This window comes from Danio rerio, chromosome 17 (genome assembly GCF_052040795.2).
Source record: "Danio rerio strain M-AB ecotype USA chromosome 17, GRCz13ab, whole genome shotgun sequence".
Lineage (NCBI taxonomy): Eukaryota > Metazoa > Chordata > Actinopteri > Cypriniformes > Danionidae > Danio > Danio rerio.
The window spans coordinates 32565717-32591460 of record NC_141037.1 but is presented as its reverse complement, the minus strand read 5'-3'; the positions used below and the strand labels follow the sequence as shown (position 1 = coordinate 32591460).

Below are 25744 nucleotides of genomic sequence, written 5' to 3'. Positions count from 1 at the left end.
GTTATTCAGCGTACTCGGAAGAGCGTGGAACAGTGAATTATATCATTGTGGAAAGTAGTGAACAGACTCTCTGCGATGGCACCACAAGATTGTGCTCACACCCCAACCGGAGGCTCCTGTCATTATCACTATGACTTTGCATGCGGAAGGGTTCCTGTTAGAAACTGGGGCGAAGTATGCAGATTTGCTTTCATGCAAATTCTTAGTTGGCTCTCTGCTCACTTGATGATTCTCGCTACAAAGTCCTTCCTCCGAGCGAGGCAAACGACGTGTATGCTAAAACCGGCAGGGAGCTTGTCACACTGAGTATGCTTTGTCCGCTTGATCGACAAACGCAGACCCCTTGTTTTATCTTGAGAGGCCTAACTTGGCTGTTGAAAAGAACTGTGGGTGTCTGTAGTGTAGTGGTCATCGAGTTTGCTTGACATGCGAAAGGTCCACGGTTCGTAACCGAGCAGAAACAGTGCTCTGCTTTTTGGCGAGAAAATGAAAGCATCAAATGCGCCCAAAAGAACAATTGTCAAAAGGTACCTAATCCAAAATGGTATCTGCTTCCTGCATTGGTGCAAGTTTCCGTAGTGTAGTGGTAATCACGTTCGCTTCACACGTGAAAGGTCCCCAGTTGGAAACTGGTTGGAAAGAACCACTGGCTTTTATGACAATTGGCAAATCATGCTTCTGTTCAGCATTGACGTTGCCTGAAAACATTCTTTCTGCAAAGCACTTTGAGGCCATTAAAAGGACCTGTGGGGTTTCTGTAGTGAAGTGGTCATCATGTTTGCTTGACACGCGAAGGGTCCATGGCTTGAACCCGAGCAGAAACAGTGCTCTGCTTTTTGGCGAGAAAATGATAGCATCAAATGCGCCCAAAGGAACGATTGTCAAAAGGTACCTAATCCAAAAGGGAATCTGCTTCCTGCATTGGAGCAAGTTTCCGTAGTGTAGTGGTTATCACGTTCACCTCACACGAGAAAGGTCCCCAGTTCGAAACTGGGCGGAAACATCCTCTGTCTTTTATGACAATTGTCAAATCACGTTTCTGTTCAGCACTGACGTTGCCTGAAAATATTCTTTCTGCAAAGCGCTGTGAGGCTAGAAGTTTGAATGCTACTCAGTGTTTACCTGCCCTGGTTCTGTTGCAAACTTGCGTAAAATCTGATTTCTTTCAGCTTTGTGTTGTGCATGAGCAGGTGGCCAGTGCGTTTGCTGGCCCTTCATGGTGCAGACCGCACAAGACAGTTCTATAAAAATTACTTTAAAAACTTGAAGCTACAATATTGTGGTTTCCGTAGTGTAGTGGTTATCACGTTTGCTTTACACGCGAAAGGTCCCCTGTTCGAAACTGGGCGGAAACATACATTTGGCAGACTCTTTTGAGCAGTTCTACTTACAATAGAGGAGTTATTCAGCGTACTCGGAAGAGCGTGGAACAGTGAATTATATCATTGTGGAAAGTAGTGAACAGACTCTCTACGATGGCACCACAAGATGGTGCTCACACCCCAACCGGAGGCACCTGTGGTCATCACTATGACTTTGCAAGCGGAAGGAATCCTGTTAGAAACTGGGGCGAAATATGCAGATTTGCTTTTATGCACATTCTCAGTTGGCTCTCTGCTCACTGGATGATTCTTGCTATAAAGTCCTTGCTCCGAGCGAGGCAAACAACGTGTATGCTAAAACCGGCAGGGAGCTTATCACACTGAGTATGCTTTGTCCGCTTGATCGACAAACGCAGACCCCTTGTTTTATCTTGAGAGGCCTAACTTGGCTGTTGAAAAGAACTGTGGGTGTCTGTAGTTTAGTGGTCATCGAGTTTGCTTGACGTGTGAAAGTTCCACGGTTCGTAACCGAGCAGAAACAGTTCTCTGCTTTTTGGCGAGAAAATGAAAGCATCAAATGCGCCCAAAAGAGCAATTGTCAAAAGGTACCTAATCCAAAAGGGTATCTGCCTCCTGTATTTGTGCAAGTTTCCGTAGTGTAGTGGTTATCACGTTTGCCTCTTACGCGAAAGGTCCCCAGTTCGAAACTGGGTGGAAAGAACCTCTGGCTTTTATGACAGTTGTCAAATCATGCTTCTGTTCAGCATTGACGTTGCCTGAAAACATTCTTTCTGCAAAGCGCTGTGAGGCTATTAAAAGGACCTGTGGGGTTTCTGTAGTGAAGTGATCATCATGTTCGCTTGACACGTGAACGGTCGATGGCTTGAAACCGAGCAGAAACAGTGCTCTGCTTTTTGGCGAGAAAATGATAGCATCAAATGCGCCCAAAGGAACGATTGTCAAAAGGTACCTAATCCAAAACGGTATCTGCTTCTAGTGTTGGAGCAAGTTTCCGTAGTGTAGTGGTTATCACGTTTGCCTCACACGCGAAAGGTCCCCAGTTCGAAACTGGGCGGAAACTACCTCTGGCTTTTATGGCAATTGTCAAATCATGCTTCGGTTCAGCACTGACATTGCCTGAAAACATTCTTTCTGCAAAGCGCTGTGAGGCTAGAAGTTTGAATGCTACTCAGTGTTTACCTGCCCTGGTTCTGTTGCAAACTTGCGTAAATTCTGATTTCTTTCAGCTTTGTGTTGTGCATGAGCAGGTGGCCAGTGCGTTTGCTGGCCCTTCACGGTGCAGACCGCACAAGACAGTTCTATAAAAATTACTTTAAAAACTTGAAACTACTTCAATGTGGTTTCCGTAGTGTAGTGGTTATCACGTTTGCTTTACACGCGAAAGGTCCCCTGTTCGAAACTGGGCGGAAACATACATTTGGCGGACTCTTTTGAGCAAAGCGACTTACAATAGAGGGCTTATTCAGTGTACTCGGAAGAGCGTGGAACAGTGAATTATATCATTGTGGAAAGTAGTGAACAGACTCTCTGCGATGGCACCACAAGATGGTGCTCACACCCCAACCGGAGGCTCCTGTGATTATCACTATGACTTTGCCTGCGGAACGGTTCCTGTTAGAAACTGGTGCGAAGTATGCAGATTTGATTTATCAAATGACATGTATGCTAAAACCAGCAGGGAGCTTGTCACACTGAGTATGCTTTGTCCGCTTGATCGACAAACGCGGACCCCTTGTTTTATCTTGGGAGGGCTAACTTGCCTGTTAAAAGCACCTGTGTGGTTTCTGTTGTGTAATGGTCATCACGTTCGCCTAACACGTGAAAGGTCCTCGGTTCGTAACCGAGCAGAAACAGTGCTCTGCTTTTTGGCGAGAAAATGAAAGCATCAAATGCGCCCAAAAGAACAATTGTCAAAAGGTACCTAATCCAAAATGGTATCTGCTTCCTGCGTTTGTGCAAGTTTCCGTAGTGTAGTGGTTAACACGTTCGCCTCATACACTAAAGGTCCCCAGTTCGAAACTTGGCGGAAACAACATCTAACTTTTATGACAATTGGTAATTTATGCTTCTGTTGATTACTGACGTTGCCTGAAAACATTCTTTCTGCAAAGCGCTGTGAGGCCATTAAAAGGACCTGTGGTGTTTCTGTAGTGAAGTGGTCATCGTGTTCGCTTGACACGCGAACGGTCCAAAACATTGTGGAAAGTAACAAACAGACTCTCTGCGATGGCACCACAAGATGGTGCTCACACCCCAACCGGTGGCTCCTGTGGTTATCACTATGACTTTGCATCCGGAACGGTTCCTGTTAGAAACTGGGGCGAAGTATGCAGATTTGATTTATGCACATTCTCAGTTGGCTCTCTGCTCACTGGATGATTTTTGCCACAAAGTCCTTGCTCCGAGCGAGGCAAACAACTTGTATGCTAAAACCGGCAGGGAGCTTGTTACACTGAGTATGCTTTGTCCGCTTGATCGACAAACGCAGACCTCTTGTTTTATCTTGAGAGGCCTAACTTGCCTGTTGAAAAGAACTGTGGGTGTCTGTAGTGTAGTGGTCATCGAGTTTGCTTGACATGCGAAAGGTCCACGGTTCGTAACCGAGCAGAAACAGTGCTCTGCTTTTTGGCGAGAAAATGAAAGCATCAAATGCGCCCAAAAGAACAATTGTCAAAAGGTACCTAATCCAAAATGGTATCTGCTTCCTGCATTGGTGCAAGTTTCCGTAGTGTAGTGGTAATCACGTTCGCTTCACACGTGAAAGGTCCCCAGTTGGAAACTGGGTGGAAAGAACCACTGGCTTTTATGACAATTGGCAAATCATGCTTCTGTTCAGCATTGACGTTGCCTGAAAACATTCTTTCTTCAAAGCGCTGTGAGGCCATTAAAAGGACCTGTGGGGTTTCTGTAGTGAAGTGGTCATCATTTTTGCTTGACACGCGAAGGGTCCATGGCTTGAACCCGAGCAGAAACAGTGCTCTGCTTTTTGGCGAGAAAATGATAGCATCAAATGCGCCCAAAGGACCGATTGTCAAAAGGTACCTAATCCAAAAGGGTATCTGCTTCCTGCATTGGAGCAAGTTTCCGTAGTGTAGTGGTTATCACGTTCGCCTCACACGCGAAAGGTCCCCAGTTCGAAACTGGGCGGAAACATCCTCTGTCTTCTATGACAATTGTCAAATCACGTTTCTGTTCAGCACTGACGTTGCCTGAAAATATTCTTTCTGCAAAGCGCTGTGAGGCTAGAAGTTTGAATGCTACTCAGTGTTTACCTGCCCTGGTTCTGTTGCAAACTTGCGTAAAATCTGATTTCTTTCAGCTTTGTGTTGTGCATGAGCAGGTGGCCAGTGCGTTTGCTGGCCCTTCATGGTGCAGACCGCACAAGACAGTTCTATAAAAATTACTTTAAAAACTTGAAGCTACAATATTGTGGTTTCCGTAGTGTAGTGGTTATCACGTTTGCTTCACACGCAAAAGGTCCCCTGTTTGAAACTGGGCGGAAACATACATTTGGCGGACTCTTTTGAGCAAAGCGACTTACAATAGAGGAGTTATTCAGCGTACTCGGAAGAGCGTGGAACAGTGAATTATATCATTGTGGAAAGTAGTGAACAGACTCTCTGCGATGGCACCACAAGATGGTGCTCACACCCCAACCGGAGGCTCCTGTGGTCATCACTATGACTTTGCAAGCGGAAGGAATCCTGTTAGAAACTGGGGCGAAATATGCAGATTTGCTTTTATGCACATTCTCAGTTGGCTCTCTGCTCACTGGATGATTCTTGCTATAAAGTCCTTGCTCCGAGCGAGGCAAACAACGTGTATGCTAAAACCGGCAGGGAGCTTATCACACTGAGTATGCTTTGTCCGCTTGATCGACAAACGCAGACCCCTTGTTTTATCTTGAGAGGCCTAACTTGGCTGTTGAAAAGAACTGTGGGTGTCTGTAGTTTAGTGGTCATCGAGTTTGCTTGACGTGTGAAAGTTCCACGGTTCGTAACCGAGCAGAAACAGTTCTCTGCTTTTTGGCGAGAAAATGAAAGCATCAAATGCGCCCAAAAGAGCAATTGTCAAAAGGTACCTAATCCAAAAGGGTATCTGCCTCCTGTATTTGTGCAAGTTTCCGTAGTGTAGTGGTTATCACGTTTGCCTCTTACGCGAAAGGTCCCCAGTTCGAAACTGGGTGGAAAGAACCTCTGGCTTTTATGACAGTTGTCAAATCATGCTTCTGTTCAGCATTGACGTTGCCTGAAAACATTCTTTCTGCAAAGCGCTGTGAGGCTATTAAAAGGACCTGTGGGGTTTCTGTAGTGAAGTGATCATCATGTTCGCTTGACACGTGAACGGTCGATGGCTTGAAACCGAGCAGAAACAGTGCTCTGCTTTTTGGCGAGAAAATGATAGCATCAAATGCGCCCAAAGGAACGATTGTCAAAAGGTACCTAATCCAAAACGGTATCTGCTTCTAGTGTTGGAGCAAGTTTCCGTAGTGTAGTGGTTATCACGTTTGCCTCACACGCGAAAGGTCCCCAGTTCGAAACTGGGCGGAAACTACCTCTGGCTTTTATGGCAATTGTCAAATCATGCTTCGGTTCAGCACTGACATTGCCTGAAAACATTCTTTCTGCAAAGCGCTGTGAGGCTAGAAGTTTGAATGCTACTCAGTGTTTACCTGCCCTGGTTCTGTTGCAAACTTGCGTAAATTCTGATTTCTTTCAGCTTTGTGTTGTGCATGAGCAGGTGGCCAGTGCGTTTGCTGGCCCTTCACGGTGCAGACCGCACAAGACAGTTCTATAAAAATTACTTTAAAAACTTGAAACTACTTCAATGTGGTTTCCGTAGTGTAGTGGTTATCACGTTTGCTTTACACGCGAAAGGTCCCCTGTTCGAAACTGGGCGGAAACATACATTTGGCGGACTCTTTTGAGCAAAGCGACTTACAATAGAGGGCTTATTCAGTGTACTCGGAAGAGCGTGGAACAGTGAATTATATCATTGTGGAAAGTAGTGAACAGACTCTCTGCGATGGCACCACAAGATGGTGCTCACACCCCAACCGGAGGCTCCTGTGATTATCACTATGACTTTGCCTGCGGAACGGTTCCTGTTAGAAACTGGTGCGAAGTATGCAGATTTGATTTATCAAATGACATGTATGCTAAAACCAGCAGGGAGCTTGTCACACTGAGTATGCTTTGTCCGCTTGATCGACAAACGCGGACCCCTTGTTTTATCTTGGGAGGGCTAACTTGCCTGTTAAAAGCACCTGTGTGGTTTCTGTTGTGTAATGGTCATCACGTTCGCCTAACACGTGAAAGGTCCTCGGTTCGTAACCGAGCAGAAACAGTGCTCTGCTTTTTGGCGAGAAAATGAAAGCATCAAATGCGCCCAAAAGAACAATTGTCAAAAGGTACCTAATCCAAAATGGTATCTGCTTCCTGCGTTTGTGCAAGTTTCCGTAGTGTAGTGGTTAACACGTTCGCCTCATACACTAAAGGTCCCCAGTTCGAAACTTGGCGGAAACAATGTCTAACTTTTATGACAATTGGTAATTTATGCTTCTGTTGATTACTGACGTTGCCTGAAAACATTCTTTCTGCAAAGCGCTGTGAGGCCATTAAAAGGACCTGTGGTGTTTCTGTAGTGAAGTGGTCATCGTGTTCGCTTGACACGCGAACGGTCCAAAACATTGTGGAAAGTAACAAACAGACTCTCTGCGATGGCACCACAAGATGGTGCTCACACCCCAACCGGTGGCTCCTGTGGTTATCACTATGACTTTGCATCCGGAACGGTTCCTGTTAGAAACTGGGGCGAAGTATGCAGATTTGATTTATGCACATTCTCAGTTGGCTCTCTGCTCACTGGATGATTTTTGCCACAAAGTCCTTGCTCCGAGCGAGGCAAACAACTTGTATGCTAAAACCGGCAGGGAGCTTGTTACACTGAGTATGCTTTGTCCGCTTGATCGACAAACGCAGACCTCTTGTTTTATCTTGAGAGGCCTAACTTGCCTGTTGAAAAGAACTGTGGGTGTCTGTAGTGTAGTGGTCATCGAGTTTGCTTGACATGCGAAAGGTCCACGGTTCGTAACCGAGCAGAAACAGTGCTCTGCTTTTTGGCGAGAAAATGAAAGCATCAAATGCGCCCAAAAGAACAATTGTCAAAAGGTACCTAATCCAAAATGGTATCTGCTTCCTGCATTGGTGCAAGTTTCCGTAGTGTAGTGGTAATCACGTTCGCTTCACACGTGAAAGGTCCCCAGTTGGAAACTGGGTGGAAAGAACCACTGGCTTTTATGACAATTGGCAAATCATGCTTCTGTTCAGCATTGACGTTGCCTGAAAACATTCTTTCTTCAAAGCGCTGTGAGGCCATTAAAAGGACCTGTGGGGTTTCTGTAGTGAAGTGGTCATCATGTTTGCTTGACACGCGAAGGGTCCATGGCTTGAACCCGAGCAGAAACAGTGCTCTGCTTTTTGGCGAGAAAATGATAGCATCAAATGCGCCCAAAGGACCGATTGTCAAAAGGTACCTAATCCAAAAGGGTATCTGCTTCCTGCATTGGAGCAAGTTTCCGTAGTGTAGTGGTTATCACGTTCGCCTCACACGCGAAAGGTCCCCAGTTCGAAACTGGGCAGAAACATCCTCTGTCTTCTATGACAATTGTCAAATCACGTTTCTGTTCAGCACTGACGTTGCCTGAAAATATTCTTTCTGCAAAGCGCTGTGAGGCTAGAAGTTTGAATGCTACTCAGTGTTTACCTGCCCTGGTTCTGTTGCAAACTTGCGTAAAATCTGATTTCTTTCAGCTTTGTGTTGTGCATGAGCAGGTGGCCAGTGCGTTTGCTGGCCCTTAACAGTTCAGACCGCACAAGACAGTTCTATAAAAATTACTTTAAAAACTTGAAGCTACAACAATGTGGTTTCCGTAGTGTAGTGGTTATCACGTTTGCTTTACACGCAAAAGGTCCCCTGTTTGAAACTGGGCGGAAACATACATTTGGCGGACTCTTTTGAGCAAAGCGACTTACAATAGAGGAGTTATTCAGCGTACTCGGAAGAGCGTGGAACAGTGAATTATATCATTGTGGAAAGTAGTGAACAGACTCTCTGCGATGGCACCACAAGATGGTGCTCACACCCCAACCGGAGGCTCCTGTGGTCATCACTATGACTTTGCAAGCGGAAGGAATCCTGTTAGAAACTGGGGTGAAATATGCAGATTTGCTTTTATGCACATTCTCAGTTGGCTCTCTGCTCACTGGATGATTCTTGCTATAAAGTCCTTGCTCCGAGCGAGGCAAACAACGTGTATGCTAAAACCGGCAGGGAGCTTATCACACTGAGTATGCTTTGTCCGCTTGATCGACAAACGCAGACCCCTTGTTTTATCTTGAGAGGCCTAACTTGCCTGATGAAAAGACCTGTGGGTGTCTGTAGTGTAGTGGTCATCGCGTTTGCTTGACATGCGAAAGGTCCATGGTTCGTAAGCGAGCAGAAACAGTGTTCTGCTTTTTGGCGAGAAAATGAAAGCTTCAAATGCGCTCAAAAGAACAATTGTCAAAAGGTACCTAATCCAAAACGGTATCTGCTTCCTGCATTGGTGCAAGTTTCCGTAGTGTAGTGGTAATCACGTTCGCCTCACACGCAAAAGGTCTCCAGTTCGAAACTGGGGAGAAACAACCTCTGGCTTTTATGACAATTGTCAAATCATGCTTCTGTTCAGCACTGACGTTGCCTGAAAACATTCTTTCTGCAAAGCGCTGTGAGGCTAGAAGTTTGAATGCTACTCAGTGTTTACCTACCCTGGTTCTGTTGCAAACTTGCTTAAATTCTGATTTCTTTCAGCTTTGTTGTGCATGAGCAGGTGGCCAGTGCGTTTGCTGGCCCTTAACAGTTCAGACCGCACAAGACAGTTCTATAAAAATTACTTTAAAAACTTGAAGCTACAACAATGTGGTTTCCGTAGTGTAGTGGTAATCACGTTTGCTTTACACGCAAAAGGTCCCCTGTTCGAAACTGGGCGGAAACATATGTTTGGCGGACTCTTTTGAGCAAAGCAACTTACAATAGAGGAGTTATTCAGCGTACTCGGAAGAGCGTGGAACAGTGAATTATATCATTGTGGAAAGTAGTGAACAGACTCTCTGCGATGGCACCCCAAGATGGTGCTCACACCCCAACCGGAGGCTCCTGTAGTCATCACTATGACTTTGCAAGCGGAACGAATCCTGTTAGAAACTGGGGCAAAATATGCAGATTTGCTTTTATGCACATTCTCAGTTGGCTCTCTGCTCACTGGATGATTCTTGCTATAAAGTCCTTGCTCCGAGCGAGGCAAACAACGTGCATGCTAAAACCGGCAGGGAGCTTGTCACACTGAGTATGCTTTGTCCGCTTGATCGACAAACGCAGACCCCTTGTTTTATCTTGAGAGGCCTAACTTGCTTGTTGAAAAGTCCTGTGGGTGTCTGTAGTGTAGTGGTCATCGCGTTTGCTTGACATGCGAAAGGTCCAAGGTTCGTAACCGAGCAGAAACAGTGTTCTGCTTTTTGGCGAGAAAATGAAAGCTTCAAATGCGCTCAAAAGAACAATTGTCAAAAGGTACCTAATCCAAAAGGGTATCTGCTTCCTGCATTGGTGCAAGTTTCCGTAGTGTAGTAGTTAACACGTTTGCCTCATACACTAAAGCTCCCCAGTTCGAAACTTGGCGGAAACAACGTCTGACTTTTATGACAATTGGTAATTTATGCTTCTGTAGATTACTGACATTGCCTGAAAACATTTTTTCTGCAAAGCGCTGTGAGGCCATTAAAAGGACCTGTGGTGTTTCTGTAGTGAAGTGGTCATCGTGTTCGCTTGACACGCGAACGGTCCAAAACATTGTGGAAAGTAACAAACAGACTCTCTGCGATGGCACCACAAGATGGTGCTCACACCCCAACCGGAGGCTCCTGTGGTTATCACTATGACTTTGAATGCGGAACGGTTTCTGTTAGAAACTGGGGCGAAGTATGCAGATTTGATTTATGCACATTCTCAGTTGGCTCTCTGCTCACTGGATGATTTTTGCTACAAAGTCCTTGCTCCGAGCGAGGCAAACAACTTGTATGCTAAAACCGGCAGGGAGCTTGTCACACTGAGTATGCTTTGTCCGCTTGATCGACAAACGCAGACCCCTTGTTTTATCTTGAGAGGCCTAACTTGCCTGATGAAAAGAATTGTGGGTGTCTGTAGTGTAGTGGTCATCGAGTTTGCTTGACATGCGAAAGGTCCACGGTTCGTAACCGAGCAGAAACAGTGCTCTGCTTTTTGGCGAGAAAATTAAAGCATCAAATGCGCCCAAAAGAACAATTGTCAAAAGGTACCTAATCCAAAATGGTATCTGCTTCCTGCATTGGTGCAAGTTTCCGTAGTGTAGTGGTAATCACGTTCGCTTCACACGTGAAAGGTCCCCAGTTGGAAACTGGGTGGAAAGAATCACTGGCTTTTATGACAATTGGCAAATCATGCTTCTGTTCAGCATTGACGTTGCCTGAAAACATTCTTTCTTCAAAGCGCTGTGAGGCCATTAAAAGGACCTGTGGGGTTTCTGTAGTGAAGTGGTCATCATTTTTGCTTGACACGCGAAGGGTCCATGGCTTGAACCCGAGCAGAAACAGTGCTCTGCTTTTTGGCGAGAAAATGATAGCATCAAATGCGCCCAAAGGAACGATTGTCAAAAGGTACCTAATCCAAAAGGGTATCTGCTTCCTGCATTGGAGCAAGTTTCCGTAGTGTAGTGGTTATCACGTTCACCTCACACGAGAAAGGTCCCCAGTTCGAAACTGGGCGGAAACATCCTCTGTCTTTTATGACAATTGTCAAATCACGTTTCTGTTCAGCACTGACGTTGCCTGAAAATATTCTTTCTGCAAAGCGCTGTGAGGCTAGAAGTTTGAATGCTACTCAGTGTTTACCTGCCCTGGTTCTGTTGCAAACTTGCGTAAAATCTGATTTCTTTCAGCTTTGTGTTGTGCATGAGCAGGTGGCCAGTGCGTTTGCTGGCCCTTCATGGTGCAGACCGCACAAGACAGTTCTATAAAAATTACTTTAAAAACTTGAAGCTACAATATTGTGGTTTCCGTAGTGTAGTGGTTATCACGTTTGCTTTACACGCGAAAGGTCCCCTGTTCGAAACTGGGCGGAAACATACATTTGGCAGACTCTTTTGAGCAGTTCTACTTACAATAGAGGAGTTATTCAGCGTACTCGGAAGAGCGTGGAACAGTGAATTATATCATTGTGGAAAGTAGTGAACAGACTCTCTACGATGGCACCACAAGATGGTGCTCACACCCCAACCGGAGGCTCCTGTGGTCATCACTATGACTTTGCAAGCGGAAGGAATCCTGTTAGAAACTGGGGCGAAATATGCAGATTTGCTTTTATGCACATTCTCAGTTGGCTCTCTGCTCACTGGATGATTCTTGCTATAAAGTCCTTGCTCCGAGCGAGGCAAACAACGTGTATGCTAAAACCGGCAGGGAGCTCATCACACTGAGTATGCTTTGTCCGCTTGATCGACAAACGCAGACCCCTTGTTTTATCTTGAGAGGCCTAACTTGGCTGTTGAAAAGAACTGTGGGTGTCTGTAGTTTAGTGGTCATCGAGTTTGCTTGACGTGTGAAAGTTCCACGGTTCGTAACCGAGCAGAAACAGTTCTCTGCTTTTTGGCGAGAAAATGAAAGCATCAAATGCGCCCAAAAGAGCAATTGTCAAAAGGTACCTAATCCAAAAGGGTATCTGCCTCCTGTATTTGTGCAAGTTTCCGTAGTGTAGTGGTTATCACGTTTGCCTCTTACGCGAAAGGTCCCCAGTTCGAAACTGGGTGGAAAGAACCTCTGGCTTTTATGACAGTTGTCAAATCATGCTTCTGTTCAGCATTGACGTTGCCTGAAAACATTCTTTCTGCAAAGCGCTGTGAGGCTATTAAAAGGACCTGTGGGGTTTCTGTAGTGAAGTGATCATCATGTTCGCTTGACACGTGAACGGTCGATGGCTTGAAACCGAGCAGAAACAGTGCTCTGCTTTTTGGCGAGAAAATGATAGCATCAAATGCGCCCAAAGGAACGATTGTCAAAAGGTACCTAATCCAAAACGGTATCTGCTTCTAGTGTTGGAGCAAGTTTCCGTAGTGTAGTGGTTATCACGTTTGCCTCACACGCGAAAGGTCCCCAGTTCGAAACTGGGCGGAAACTACCTCTGGCTTTTATGGCAATTGTCAAATCATGCTTCGGTTCAGCACTGACATTGCCTGAAAACATTCTTTCTGCAAAGCGCTGTGAGGCTAGAAGTTTGAATGCTACTCAGTGTTTACCTGCCCTGGTTCTGTTGCAAACTTGCGTAAATTCTGATTTCTTTCAGCTTTGTGTTGTGCATGAGCAGGTGGCCAGTGCGTTTGCTGGCCCTTCACGGTGCAGACCGCACAAGACAGTTCTATAAAAATTACTTTAAAAACTTGAAACTACTTCAATGTGGTTTCCGTAGTGTAGTGGTTATCACGTTTGCTTTACACGCGAAAGGTCCCCTGTTCGAAACTGGGCGGAAACATACATTTGGCGGACTCTTTTGAGCAAAGCGACTTACAATAGAGGGCTTATTCAGTGTACTCGGAAGAGCGTGGAACAGTGAATTATATCATTGTGGAAAGTAGTGAACAGACTCTCTGCGATGGCACCACAAGATGGTGCTCACACCCCAACCGGAGGCTCCTGTGATTATCACTATGACTTTGCCTGCGGAACGGTTCCTGTTAGAAACTGGTGCGAAGTATGCAGATTTGATTTATCAAATGACATGTATGCTAAAACCAGCAGGGAGCTTGTCACACTGAGTATGCTTTGTCCGCTTGATCGACAAACGCGGACCCCTTGTTTTATCTTGGGAGGGCTAACTTGCCTGTTAAAAGCACCTGTGTGGTTTCTGTTGTGTAATGGTCATCACGTTCGCCTAACACGTGAAAGGTCCTCGGTTCGTAACCGAGCAGAAACAGTGCTCTGCTTTTTGGCGAGAAAATGAAAGCATCAAATGCGCCCAAAAGAACAATTGTCAAAAGGTACCTAATCCAAAATGGTATCTGCTTCCTGCGTTTGTGCAAGTTTCCGTAGTGTAGTGGTTAACACGTTCGCCTCATACACTAAAGGTCCCCAGTTCGAAACTTGGCGGAAACAACGTCTAACTTTTATGACAATTGGTAATTTATGCTTCTGTTGATTACTGACGTTGCCTGAAAACATTCTTTCTGCAAAGCGCTGTGAGGCCATTAAAAGGACCTGTGGTGTTTCTGTAGTGAAGTGGTCATCGTGTTCGCTTGACACGCGAACGGTCCAAAACATTGTGGAAAGTAACAAACAGACTCTCTGCGATGGCACCACAAGATGGTGCTCACACCCCAACCGGTGGCTCCTGTGGTTATCACTATGACTTTGCATCCGGAACGGTTCCTGTTAGAAACTGGGGCGAAGTATGCAGATTTGATTTATGCACATTCTCAGTTGGCTCTCTGCTCACTGGATGATTTTTGCCACAAAGTCCTTGCTCCGAGCGAGGCAAACAACTTGTATGCTAAAACCGGCAGGGAGCTTGTTACACTGAGTATGCTTTGTCCGCTTGATCGACAAACGCAGACCTCTTGTTTTATCTTGAGAGGCCTAACTTGCCTGTTGAAAAGAACTGTGGGTGTCTGTAGTGTAGTGGTCATCGAGTTTGCTTGACATGCGAAAGGTCCACGGTTCGTAACCGAGCAGAAACAGTGCTCTGCTTTTTGGCGAGAAAATGAAAGCATCAAATGCGCCCAAAAGAACAATTGTCAAAAGGTACCTAATCCAAAATGGTATCTGCTTCCTGCATTGGTGCAAGTTTCCGTAGTGTAGTGGTAATCACGTTCGCTTCACACGTGAAAGGTCCCCAGTTGGAAACTGGGTGGAAAGAACCACTGGCTTTTATGACAATTGGCAAATCATGCTTCTGTTCAGCATTGACGTTGCCTGAAAACATTCTTTCTTCAAAGCGCTGTGAGGCCATTAAAAGGACCTGTGGGGTTTCTGTAGTGAAGTGGTCATCATGTTTGCTTGACACGCGAAGGGTCCATGGCTTGAACCCGAGCAGAAACAGTGCTCTGCTTTTTGGCGAGAAAATGATAGCATCAAATGCGCCCAAAGGACCGATTGTCAAAAGGTACCTAATCCAAAAGGGTATCTGCTTCCTGCATTGGAGCAAGTTTCCGTAGTGTAGTGGTTATCACGTTCGCCTCACACGCGAAAGGTCCCCAGTTCGAAACTGGGCGGAAACATCCTCTGTCTTCTATGACAATTGTCAAATCACGTTTCTGTTCAGCACTGACGTTGCCTGAAAATATTCTTTCTGCAAAGCGCTGTGAGGCTAGAAGTTTGAATGCTACTCAGTGTTTACCTGCCCTGGTTCTGTTGCAAACTTGCGTAAAATCTGATTTCTTTCAGCTTTGTGTTGTGCATGAGCAGGTGGCCAGTGCGTTTGCTGGCCCTTCATGGTGCAGACCGCACAAGACAGTTCTATAAAAATTACTTTAAAAACTTGAAGCTACAATATTGTGGTTTCCGTAGTGTAGTGGTTATCACGTTTGCTTCACACGCAAAAGGTCCCCTGTTTGAAACTGGGCGGAAACATACATTTGGCGGACTCTTTTGAGCAAAGCGACTTACAATAGAGGAGTTATTCAGCGTACTCGGAAGAGCGTGGAACAGTGAATTATATCATTGTGGAAAGTAGTGAACAGACTCTCTGCGATGGCACCACAAGATGGTGCTCACACCCCAACCGGAGGCTCCTGTGGTCATCACTATGACTTTGCAAGCGGAAGGAATCCTGTTAGAAACTGGGGCGAAATATGCAGATTTGCTTTTATGCACATTCTCAGTTGGCTCTCTGCTCACTGGATGATTCTTGCTATAAAGTCCTTGCTCCGAGCGAGGCAAACAACGTGTATGCTAAAACCGGCAGGGAGCTTATCACACTGAGTATGCTTTGTCCGCTTGATCGACAAACGCAGACCCCTTGTTTTATCTTGAGAGGCCTAACTTGGCTGTTGAAAAGAACTGTGGGTGTCTGTAGTTTAGTGGTCATCGAGTTTGCTTGACGTGTGAAAGTTCCACGGTTCGTAACCGAGCAGAAACAGTTCTCTGCTTTTTGGCGAGAAAATGAAAGCATCAAATGCGCCCAAAAGAGCAATTGTCAAAAGGTACCTAATCCAAAAGGGTATCTGCCTCCTGTATTTGTGCAAGTTTCCGTAGTGTAGTGGTTATCACGTTTGCCTCTTACGCGAAAGGTCCCCAGTTCGAAACTGGGTGGAAAGAACCTCTGGCTTTTATGACAGTTGTCAAATCATGCTTCTGTTCAGCATTGACGTTGCCTGAAAACATTCTTTCTGCAAAGCGCTGTGAGGCTATTAAAAGGACCTGTGGGGTTTCTGTAGTGAAGTGATCATCATGTTCGCTTGACACGTGAACGGTCGATGGCTTGAAACCGAGCAGAAACAGTGCTCTGCTTTTTGGCGAGAAAATGATAGCATCAAATGCGCCCAAAGGAACGATTGTCAAAAGGTACCTAATCCAAAACGGTATCTGCTTCTAGTGTTGGAGCAAGTTTCCGTAGTGTAGTGGTTATCACGTTTGCCTCACACGCGAAAGGTCCCCAGTTCGAAACTGGGCGGAAACTACCTCTGGCTTTTATGGCAATTGTCAAATCATGCTTCGGTTCAGCACTGACATTGCCTGAAAACATTCTTTCTGCAAAGCGCTGTGAGGCTAGAAGTTTGAATGCTACTCAGTGTTTACCTGCCCTGGTTCTGTTGCAAACTTGCGTAAATTCTGATTTCTTTCAGCTTTGTGTTGTGCATGAGCAGGTGGCCAGTGCGTTTGCTGGCCCTTCACGGTGCAGACCGCACAAGACAGTTCTATAAAAATTACTTTAAAAACTTGAAACTACTTCAATGTGGTTTCCGTAGTGTAGTGGTTATCACGTTTGCTTTACACGCGAAAGGTCCCCTGTTCGAAACTGGGCGGAAACATACATTTGGCGGACTCTTTTGAGCAAAGCGACTTACAATAGAGGGCTTATTCAGTGTACTCGGAAGAGCGTGGAACAGTGAATTATATCATTGTGGAAAGTAGTGAACAGACTCTCTGCGATGGCACCACAAGATGGTGCTCACACCCCAACCGGAGGCTCCTGTGATTATCACTATGACTTTGCCTGCGGAACGGTTCCTGTTAGAAACTGGTGCGAAGTATGCAGATTTGATTTATCAAATGACATGTATGCTAAAACCAGCAGGGAGCTTGTCACACTGAGTATGCTTTGTCCGCTTGATCGACAAACGCGGACCCCTTGTTTTATCTTGGGAGGGCTAACTTGCCTGTTAAAAGCACCTGTGTGGTTTCTGTTGTGTAATGGTCATCACGTTCGCCTAACACGTGAAAGGTCCTCGGTTCGTAACCGAGCAGAAACAGTGCTCTGCTTTTTGGCGAGAAAATGAAAGCATCAAATGCGCCCAAAAGAACAATTGTCAAAAGGTACCTAATCCAAAATGGTATCTGCTTCCTGCGTTTGTGCAAGTTTCCGTAGTGTAGTGGTTAACACGTTCGCCTCATACACTAAAGGTCCCCAGTTCGAAACTTGGCGGAAACAATGTCTAACTTTTATGACAATTGGTAATTTATGCTTCTGTTGATTACTGACGTTGCCTGAAAACATTCTTTCTGCAAAGCGCTGTGAGGCCATTAAAAGGACCTGTGGTGTTTCTGTAGTGAAGTGGTCATCGTGTTCGCTTGACACGCGAACGGTCCAAAACATTGTGGAAAGTAACAAACAGACTCTCTGCGATGGCACCACAAGATGGTGCTCACACCCCAACCGGTGGCTCCTGTGGTTATCACTATGACTTTGCATCCGGAACGGTTCCTGTTAGAAACTGGGGCGAAGTATGCAGATTTGATTTATGCACATTCTCAGTTGGCTCTCTGCTCACTGGATGATTTTTGCCACAAAGTCCTTGCTCCGAGCGAGGCAAACAACTTGTATGCTAAAACCGGCAGGGAGCTTGTTACACTGAGTATGCTTTGTCCGCTTGATCGACAAACGCAGACCTCTTGTTTTATCTTGAGAGGCCTAACTTGCCTGTTGAAAAGAACTGTGGGTGTCTGTAGTGTAGTGGTCATCGAGTTTGCTTGACATGCGAAAGGTCCACGGTTCGTAACCGAGCAGAAACAGTGCTCTGCTTTTTGGCAAGAAAATGAAAGCATCAAATGCGCCCAAAAGAACAATTGTCAAAAGGTACCTAATCCAAAATGGTATCTGCTTCCTGCATTGGTGCAAGTTTCCGTAGTGTAGTGGTAATCACGTTCGCTTCACACGTGAAAGGTCCCCAGTTGGAAACTGGGTGGAAAGAACCACTGGCTTTTATGACAATTGGCAAATCATGCTTCTGTTCAGCATTGACGTTGCCTGAAAACATTCTTTCTTCAAAGCGCTGTGAGGCCATTAAAAGGACCTGTGGGGTTTCTGTAGTGAAGTGGTCATCATGTTTGCTTGACACGCGAAGGGTCCATGGCTTGAACCCGAGCAGAAACAGTGCTCTGCTTTTTGGCGAGAAAATGATAGCATCAAATGCGCCCAAAGGACCGATTGTCAAAAGGTACCTAATCCAAAAGGGTATCTGCTTCCTGCATTGGAGCAAGTTTCCGTAGTGTAGTGGTTATCACGTTCGCCTCACACGCGAAAGGTCCCCAGTTCGAAACTGGGCGGAAACATCCTCTGTCTTCTATGACAATTGTCAAATCACGTTTCTGTTCAGCACTGACGTTGCCTGAAAATATTCTTTCTGCAAAGCGCTGTGAGGCTAGAAGTTTGAATGCTACTCAGTGTTTACCTGCCCTGGTTCTGTTGCAAACTTGCGTAAAATCTGATTTCTTTCAGCTTTGTGTTGTGCATGAGCAGGTGGCCAGTGCGTTTGCTGGCCCTTAACAGTTCAGACCGCACAAGACAGTTCTATAAAAATTACTTTAAAAACTTGAAGCTACAACAATGTGGTTTCCGTAGTGTAGTGGTTATCACGTTTGCTTTACACGCAAAAGGTCCCCTGTTTGAAACTGGGCGGAAACATACATTTGGCGGACTCTTTTGAGCAAAGCGACTTACAATAGAGGAGTTATTCAGCGTACTCGGAAGAGCGTGGAACAGTGAATTATATCATTGTGGAAAGTAGTGAACAGACTCTCTGCGATGGCACCACAAGATGGTGCTCACACCCCAACCGGAGGCTCCTGTGGTCATCACTATGACTTTGCAAGCGGAAGGAATCCTGTTAGAAACTGGGGTGAAATATGCAGATTTGCTTTTATGCACATTCTCAGTTGGCTCTCTGCTCACTGGATGATTCTTGCTATAAAGTCCTTGCTCCGAGCGAGGCAAACAACGTGTATGCTAAAACCGGCAGGGAGCTTATCACACTGAGTATGCTTTGTCCGCTTGATCGACAAACGCAGACCCCTTGTTTTATCTTGAGAGGCCTAACTTGCCTGATGAAAAGACCTGTGGGTGTCTGTAGTGTAGTGGTCATCGCGTTTGCTTGACATGCGAAAGGTCCATGGTTCGTAAGCGAGCAGAAACAGTGTTCTGCTTTTTGGCGAGAAAATGAAAGCTTCAAATGCGCTCAAAAGAACAATTGTCAAAAGGTACCTAATCCAAAACGGTATCTGCTTCCTGCATTGGTGCAAGTTTCCGTAGTGTAGTGGTAATCACGTTCGCCTCACACGCAAAAGGTCTCCAGTTCGAAACTGGGGAGAAACAACCTCTGGCTTTTATGACAATTGTCAAATCATGCTTCTGTTCAGCACTGACGTTGCCTGAAAACATTCTTTCTGCAAAGCGCTGTGAGGCTAGAAGTTTGAATGCTACTCAGTGTTTACCTACCCTGGTTCTGTTGCAAACTTGCTTAAATTCTGATTTCTTTCAGCTTTGTTGTGCATGAGCAGGTGGCCAGTGCGTTTGCTGGCCCTTAACAGTTCAGACCGCACAAGACAGTTCTATAAAAATTACTTTAAAAACTTGAAGCTACAACAATGTGGTTTCCGTAGTGTAGTGGTAATCACGTTTGCTTTACACGCAAAAGGTCCCCTGTTCGAAACTGGGCGGAAACATATGTTTGGCGGACTCTTTTGAGCAAAGCAACTTACAATAGAGGAGTTATTCAGCGTACTCGGAAGAGCGTGGAACAGTGAATTATATCATTGTGGAAAGTAGTGAACAGACTCTCTGCGATGGCACCCCAAGATGGTGCTCACACCCCAACCGGAGGCTCCTGTAGTCATCACTATGACTTTGCAAGCGGAACGAATCCTGTTAGAAACTGGGGCAAAATATGCAGATTTGCTTTTATGCACATTCTCAGTTGGCTCTCTGCTCACTGGATGATTCTTGCTATAAAGTCCTTGCTCCGAGCGAGGCAAACAACGTGCATGCTAAAACCGGCAGGGAGCTTGTCACACTGAGTATGCTTTGTCCGCTTGATCGACAAACGCAGACCCCTTGTTTTATCTTGAGAGGCCTAACTTGCTTGTTGAAAAGTCCTGTGGGTGTCTGTAGTGTAGTGGTCATCGCGTTTGCTTGACATGCGAAAGGTCCAAGGTTCGTAACCGAGCAGAAACAGTGTTCTGCTTTTTGGCGAGAAAATGAAAGCTTCAAATGCGCTCAAAAGAACAATTGTCAAAAGGTACCTAATCCAAAAGGGTATCTGCTTCCTGCATTGGTGCAAGTTTCCGTAGTGTAGTAGTTAACACGTTTGCCTCATACACTAAAGCTCCCCAGTTCGAAACTTGGCGGAAACAACGTCTGACTTTTATGACAATTGGTAATTTATGCTTCTGTAGATTACTGACATTGCCTGAAAACATTCTTTCTGCAAAGCGCTGTGAGGCCATTAAAAGGACCTGTGGTGTTTCTGTAGTGAAGTGGTCATCGTGTTCGCTTGACACGCGAACGGTCCAAAACATTGTGGAAAGTAACAAACAGACTCTCTGCGATGGCACCACAAGATGGTGCTCACACCCCAACCGGAGGCTCCTGTGGTTATCACTATGACTTTGAATGCGGAACGGTTTCTGTTAGAAACTGGGGCGAAGTATGCAGATTTGATTTATGCACATTCTCAGTTGGCTCTCTGCTCACTGGATGATTTTTGCTACAAAGTCCTTGCTCCGAGCGAGGCAAACAACTTGTATGCTAAAACCGGCAGGGAGCTTGTCACACTGAGTATGCTTTGTCCGCTTGATCGACAAACGCAGACCCCTTGTTTTATCTTGAGAGGCCTAACTTGCCTGATGAAAAGAATTGTGGGTGTCTGTAGTGTAGTGGTCATCGAGTTTGCTTGACATGCGAAAGGTCCACGGTTCGTAACCGAGCAGAAACAGTGCTCTGCTTTTTGGCGAGAAAATTAAAGCATCAAATGCGCCCAAAAGAACAATTGTCAAAAGGTACCTAATCCAAAATGGTATCTGCTTCCTGCATTGGTGCAAGTTTCCGTAGTGTAGTGGTAATCACGTTCGCTTTACACGTGAAAGGTCCCCAGTTGGAAACTGGGTGGAAAGAATCACTGGCTTTTATGACAATTGGCAAATCATGCTTCTGTTCAGCATTGACGTTGCCTGAAAACATTCTTTCTTCAAAGCGCTGTGAGGCCATTAAAAGGACCTGTGGGGTTTCTGTAGTGAAGTGGTCATCATTTTTGCTTGACACGCGAAGGGTCCATGGCTTGAACCCGAGCAGAAACAGTGCTCTGCTTTTTGGCGAGAAAATGATAGCATCAAATGCGCCCAAAGGAACGATTGTCAAAAGGTACCTAATCCAAAAGGGTATCTGCTTCCTGCATTGGAGCAAGTTTCCGTAGTGTAGTGGTTATCACGTTCACCTCACACGAGAAAGGTCCCCAGTTCGAAACTGGGCGGAAACATCCTCTGTCTTTTATGACAATTGTCAAATCACGTTTCTGTTCAGCACTGACGTTGCCTGAAAATATTCTTTCTGCAAAGCGCTGTGAGGCTAGAAGTTTGAATGCTACTCAGTGTTTACCTGCCCTGGTTCTGTTGCAAACTTGCGTAAAATCTGATTTCTTTCAGCTTTGTGTTGTGCATGAGCAGGTGGCCAGTGCGTTTGCTGGCCCTTCATGGTGCAGACCGCACAAGACAGTTCTATAAAAATTACTTTAAAAACTTGAAGCTACAATATTGTGGTTTCCGTAGTGTAGTGGTTATCACGTTTGCTTTACACGCGAAAGGTCCCCTGTTCGAAACTGGGCGGAAACATACATTTGGCAGACTCTTTTGAGCAGTTCTACTTACAATAGAGGAGTTATTCAGCGTACTCGGAAGAGCGTGGAACAGTGAATTATATCATTGTGGAAAGTAGTGAACAGACTCTCTACGATGGCACCACAAGATGGTGCTCACACCCCAACCGGAGGCTCCTGTGGTCATCACTATGACTTTGCAAGCGGAAGGAATCCTGTTAGAAACTGGGGCGAAATATGCAGATTTGCTTTTATGCACATTCTCAGTTGGCTCTCTGCTCACTGGATGATTCTTGCTATAAAGTCCTTGCTCCGAGCGAGGCAAACAACGTGTATGCTAAAACCGGCAGGGAGCTCATCACACTGAGTATGCTTTGTCCGCTTGATCGACAAACGCAGACCCCTTGTTTTATCTTGAGAGGCCTAACTTGGCTGTTGAAAAGAACTGTGGGTGTCTGTAGTTTAGTGGTCATCGAGTTTGCTTGACGTGTGAAAGTTCCACGGTTCGTAACCGAGCAGAAACAGTTCTCTGCTTTTTGGCGAGAAAATGAAAGCATCAAATGCGCCCAAAAGAGCAATTGTCAAAAGGTACCTAATCCAAAAGGGTATCTGCCTCCTGTATTTGTGCAAGTTTCCGTAGTGTAGTGGTTATCACGTTTGCCTCTTACGCGAAAGGTCCCCAGTTCGAAACTGGGTGGAAAGAACCTCTGGCTTTTATGACAGTTGTCAAATCATGCTTCTGTTCAGCATTGACGTTGCCTGAAAACATTCTTTCTGCAAAGCGCTGTGAGGCTATTAAAAGGACCTGTGGGGTTTCTGTAGTGAAGTGATCATCATGTTCGCTTGACACGTGAACGGTCGATGGCTTGAAACCGAGCAGAAACAGTGCTCTGCTTTTTGGCGAGAAAATGATAGCATCAAATGCGCCCAAAGGAACGATTGTCAAAAGGTACCTAATCCAAAACGGTATCTGCTTCTAGTGTTGGAGCAAGTTTCCGTAGTGTAGTGGTTATCACGTTTGCCTCACACGCGAAAGGTCCCCAGTTCGAAACTGGGCGGAAACTACCTCTGGCTTTTATGGCAATTGTCAAATCATGCTTCGGTTCAGCACTGACATTGCCTGAAAACATTCTTTCTGCAAAGCGCTGTGAGGCTAGAAGTTTGAATGCTACTCAGTGTTTACCTGCCCTGGTTCTGTTGCAAACTTGCGTAAATTCTGATTTCTTTCAGCTTTGTGTTGTGCATGAGCAGGTGGCCAGTGCGTTTGCTGGCCCTTCACGGTGCAGACCGCACAAGACAGTTCTATAAAAATTACTTTAAAAACTTGAAACTACTTCAATGTGGTTTCCGTAGTGTAGTGGTTATCACGTTTGCTTTACACGCGAAAGGTCCCCTGTTCGAAACTGGGCGGAAACATACATTTGGCGGACTCTTTTGAGCAAAGCGACTTACAATAGAGGGCTTATTCAGTGTACTCGGAAGAGCGTGGAACAGTGAATTATATCATTGTGGAAAGTAGTGAACAGACTCTCTGCGATGGCACCACAAGATGGTGCTCACACCCCAACCGGAGGCTCCTGTGATTATCACTATGACTTTGCCTGCGGAACGGTTCCTGTTAGAAACTGGTGCGAAGTATGCAGATTTGATTTATCAAATGACATGTATGCTAAAACCAGCAGGGAGCTTGTCACACTGAGTATGCTTTGTCCGCTTGATCGACAAACGCGGACCCCTTGTTTTATCTTGGGAGGGCTAACTTGCCTGTTAAAAGCACCTGTGTGGTTTCTGTTGTGTAATGGTCATCACGTTCGCCTAACACGTGAAAGGTCCTCGGTTCGTAACCGAGCAGAAACAGTGCTCTGCTTTTTGGCGAGAAAATGAAAGCATCAAATGCGCCCAAAAGAACAATTGTCAAAAGGTACCTAATCCAAAATGGTATCTGCTTCCTGCGTTTGTGCAAGTTTCCGTAGTGTAGTGGTTAACACGTTCGCCTCATACACTAAAGGTCCCCAGTTCGAAACTTGGCGGAAACAACGTCTAACTTTTATGACAATTGGTAATTTATGCTTCTGTTGATTACTGACGTTGCCTGAAAACATTCTTTCTGCAAAGCGCTGTGAGGCCATTAAAAGGACCTGTGGTGTTTCTGTAGTGAAGTGGTCATCGTGTTCGCTTGACACGCGAACGGTCCAAAACATTGTGGAAAGTAACAAACAGACTCTCTGCGATGGCACCACAAGATGGTGCTCACACCCCAACCGGTGGCTCCTGTGGTTATCACTATGACTTTGCATCCGGAACGGTTCCTGTTAGAAACTGGGGCGAAGTATGCAGATTTGATTTATGCACATTCTCAGTTGGCTCTCTGCTCACTGGATGATTTTTGCCACAAAGTCCTTGCTCCGAGCGAGGCAAACAACTTGTATGCTAAAACCGGCAGGGAGCTTGTTACACTGAGTATGCTTTGTCCGCTTGATCGACAAACGCAGACCTCTTGTTTTATCTTGAGAGGCCTAACTTGCCTGTTGAAAAGAACTGTGGGTGTCTGTAGTGTAGTGGTCATCGAGTTTGCTTGACATGCGAAAGGTCCATGGTTCGTAACCGAGCAGAAACAGTGCTCTGCTTTTTGGCGAGAAAATGAAAGCATCAAATGCGCCCAAAAGAACAATTGTCAAAAGGTACCTAATCCAAAATGGTATCTGCTTCCTGCATTGGTGCAAGTTTCCGTAGTGTAGTGGTAATCACGTTCGCTTCACACGTGAAAGGTCCCCAGTTGGAAACTGGGTGGAAAGAACCACTGGCTTTTATGACAATTGGCAAATCATGCTTCTGTTCAGCATTGACGTTGCCTGAAAACATTCTTTCTTCAAAGCGCTGTGAGGCCATTAAAAGGACCTGTGGGGTTTCTGTAGTGAAGTGGTCATCATGTTTGCTTGACACGCGAAGGGTCCATGGCTTGAACCCGAGCAGAAACAGTGCTCTGCTTTTTGGCGAGAAAATGATAGCATCAAATGCGCCCAAAGGACCGATTGTCAAAAGGTACCTAATCCAAAAGGGTATCTGCTTCCTGCATTGGAGCAAGTTTCCGTAGTGTAGTGGTTATCACGTTCGCCTCACACGCGAAAGGTCCCCAGTTCGAAACTGGGCGGAAACATCCTCTGTCTTCTATGACAATTGTCAAATCACGTTTCTGTTCAGCACTGACGTTGCCTGAAAATATTCTTTCTGCAAAGCGCTGTGAGGCTAGAAGTTTGAATGCTACTCAGTGTTTACCTGCCCTGGTTCTGTTGCAAACTTGCGTAAAATCTGATTTCTTTCAGCTTTGTGTTGTGCATGAGCAGGTGGCCAGTGCGTTTGCTGGCCCTTCATGGTGCAGACCGCACAAGACAGTTCTATAAAAATTACTTTAAAAACTTGAAGCTACAATATTGTGGTTTCCGTAGTGTAGTGGTTATCACGTTTGCTTCACACGCAAAAGGTCCCCTGTTTGAAACTGGGCGGAAACATACATTTGGCGGACTCTTTTGAGCAAAGCGACTTACAATAGAGGAGTTATTCAGCGTACTCGGAAGAGCGTGGAACAGTGAATTATATCATTGTGGAAAGTAGTGAACAGACTCTCTGCGATGGCACCACAAGATGGTGCTCACACCCCAACCGGAGGCTCCTGTGGTCATCACTATGACTTTGCAAGCGGAAGGAATCCTGTTAGAAACTGGGGCGAAATATGCAGATTTGCTTTTATGCACATTCTCAGTTGGCTCTCTGCTCACTGGATGATTCTTGCTATAAAGTCCTTGCTCCGAGCGAGGCAAACAACGTGTATGCTAAAACCGGCAGGGAGCTTATCACACTGAGTATGCTTTGTCCGCTTGATCGACAAACGCAGACCCCTTGTTTTATCTTGAGAGGCCTAACTTGGCTGTTGAAAAGAACTGTGGGTGTCTGTAGTTTAGTGGTCATCGAGTTTGCTTGACGTGTGAAAGTTCCACGGTTCGTAACCGAGCAGAAACAGTTCTCTGCTTTTTGGCGAGAA

At 45.6% G+C, this 25744-nt stretch overlaps 16 non-coding genes across 16 annotated transcripts; all 16 read left to right on the top strand.

The window, feature by feature from the left end:
* The first annotated feature begins 1282 nt into the window (after nucleotides 1-1282).
* On the top strand, nucleotides 1283-1355 carry trnav-uac (transfer RNA valine (anticodon UAC)). Its single transcript has one exon. It is a non-coding gene; the product is annotated as a tRNA-Val (tRNA).
* A 1327-nt stretch (nucleotides 1356-2682) lies between these two features.
* Nucleotides 2683-2755, top strand: trnav-uac (transfer RNA valine (anticodon UAC)). The gene has a single exon. It is a non-coding gene; the product is annotated as a tRNA-Val (tRNA).
* Nucleotides 2756-4423: 1668 nt separating this feature from the next.
* Nucleotides 4424-4496, top strand: trnav-cac (transfer RNA valine (anticodon CAC)). The gene has a single exon. It is a non-coding gene; the product is annotated as a tRNA-Val (tRNA).
* Nucleotides 4497-6175: 1679 nt separating this feature from the next.
* trnav-uac (transfer RNA valine (anticodon UAC)) lies at nucleotides 6176-6248 on the top strand. Its single transcript has one exon. It is a non-coding gene; the product is annotated as a tRNA-Val (tRNA).
* A 2020-nt stretch (nucleotides 6249-8268) lies between these two features.
* trnav-uac (transfer RNA valine (anticodon UAC)) lies at nucleotides 8269-8341 on the top strand. The gene has a single exon. It is a non-coding gene; the product is annotated as a tRNA-Val (tRNA).
* Nucleotides 8342-9305: 964 nt separating this feature from the next.
* Nucleotides 9306-9378, top strand: trnav-uac (transfer RNA valine (anticodon UAC)). Its single transcript has one exon. It is a non-coding gene; the product is annotated as a tRNA-Val (tRNA).
* A 2087-nt stretch (nucleotides 9379-11465) lies between these two features.
* On the top strand, nucleotides 11466-11538 carry trnav-uac (transfer RNA valine (anticodon UAC)). Its single transcript has one exon. It is a non-coding gene; the product is annotated as a tRNA-Val (tRNA).
* Nucleotides 11539-12865: 1327 nt separating this feature from the next.
* Nucleotides 12866-12938, top strand: trnav-uac (transfer RNA valine (anticodon UAC)). Its single transcript has one exon. It is a non-coding gene; the product is annotated as a tRNA-Val (tRNA).
* A 1668-nt stretch (nucleotides 12939-14606) lies between these two features.
* On the top strand, nucleotides 14607-14679 carry trnav-cac (transfer RNA valine (anticodon CAC)). Its single transcript has one exon. It is a non-coding gene; the product is annotated as a tRNA-Val (tRNA).
* A 1679-nt stretch (nucleotides 14680-16358) lies between these two features.
* trnav-uac (transfer RNA valine (anticodon UAC)) lies at nucleotides 16359-16431 on the top strand. The gene has a single exon. It is a non-coding gene; the product is annotated as a tRNA-Val (tRNA).
* Nucleotides 16432-18099: 1668 nt separating this feature from the next.
* On the top strand, nucleotides 18100-18172 carry trnav-cac (transfer RNA valine (anticodon CAC)). Its single transcript has one exon. It is a non-coding gene; the product is annotated as a tRNA-Val (tRNA).
* A 279-nt stretch (nucleotides 18173-18451) lies between these two features.
* trnav-uac (transfer RNA valine (anticodon UAC)) lies at nucleotides 18452-18524 on the top strand. The gene has a single exon. It is a non-coding gene; the product is annotated as a tRNA-Val (tRNA).
* Nucleotides 18525-19488: 964 nt separating this feature from the next.
* trnav-uac (transfer RNA valine (anticodon UAC)) lies at nucleotides 19489-19561 on the top strand. The gene has a single exon. It is a non-coding gene; the product is annotated as a tRNA-Val (tRNA).
* Nucleotides 19562-21648: 2087 nt separating this feature from the next.
* On the top strand, nucleotides 21649-21721 carry trnav-uac (transfer RNA valine (anticodon UAC)). Its single transcript has one exon. It is a non-coding gene; the product is annotated as a tRNA-Val (tRNA).
* A 1327-nt stretch (nucleotides 21722-23048) lies between these two features.
* Nucleotides 23049-23121, top strand: trnav-uac (transfer RNA valine (anticodon UAC)). The gene has a single exon. It is a non-coding gene; the product is annotated as a tRNA-Val (tRNA).
* Nucleotides 23122-24789: 1668 nt separating this feature from the next.
* trnav-cac (transfer RNA valine (anticodon CAC)) lies at nucleotides 24790-24862 on the top strand. The gene has a single exon. It is a non-coding gene; the product is annotated as a tRNA-Val (tRNA).
* Nucleotides 24863-25744: the final 882 nt, after the last annotated feature.